Raw genomic sequence first — 1,055 nt, 5'->3', positions numbered from 1 at the left:
AACCGAGGAAGTTTCGTTAATCTCTCTCTTACCTTTTATTTTGTTCTTTACACATTGAAAGCAATGTGTGATTTAAGTTTGGGGGTGATTGTGCTTTTTTTGTTGTAATTCCATTGACATATTAGATAGTCTTACCAACTTAGGATTGTTTGATATTTAAAATTATTATTGATCATGATATATGACCAAATATGCTAATTGTGCTTAAAATTTTTCAACAAATTCGCTTGTCCACGTGAGATTCCAAATTACTTTGAGCACAGTAGTCATGATTAATTTAATCTAGATGTGGAAATTTATGATTGATGGAGAGATTTCTTAATTGGTAAAAACTTGGTTGTGGGTTGCATGAAAATTTATATATAGCCATATCCACTTATCTTTCACTTAACGATATTGTGAGATAAGTTTAGGAGTGGTTGAGCCGGTGAAGGATATTATCTAGAAGTGTGTTGATTCCATGCGTGTTGAAAATAATTTGAGTGGAGTGTCTTTTGCCAAGTTTATATTAGGTAATGATCATATACTAAGAATCTAAGCTCAATTTTCTTATTGTTCTTAAAAGCGTATTGCACTTGATGAGATTCATGGTACGAAAGCTAGCAAGGACAATGATCTGTTGACTGTGGAGGAAGGACCAATGATTAGGTCACGAGCAAAGAAGGTCAAAGAGCCATGGAATTACTTGTTTTCAAGTTATGGTGAATGAATTATAGATCACAGCAAAGTAAAGGGACAAGTTTCATTTTGGGCATGGAAGAAGAAACAAGATGGATCAGCTTGGTTTAAGCAACAGATGGAGACGCTTAAGCTTTCAACTATGCGCATAGTTGAAAAAGGCACGCGGTCGCATGCCTCGATACCGAGAGAACATGTCGATTATTCTTGGCCTATGTGACCTCACGAAGTAACCCTATGCGGTCGTATAATTCATTTAGAATGTGAGTTTTTCCAAATTTCACGTAATCTCCTATTTTAGTTAAAACTCTATTTTATGGTATCTTTTGGTAATTTTAGACTATAATTCCACTTTTATTAGGGTTTCTATAAGTTAC

The sequence above is a fragment of the Olea europaea genome, chromosome 14 (genome assembly GCF_002742605.1).
Source record: "Olea europaea var. sylvestris chromosome 14, O_europaea_v1, whole genome shotgun sequence".
NCBI classification, from domain to species: Eukaryota; Viridiplantae; Streptophyta; class Magnoliopsida; order Lamiales; family Oleaceae; genus Olea; species Olea europaea.
This window is presented reverse-complemented; position numbering follows the sequence as displayed.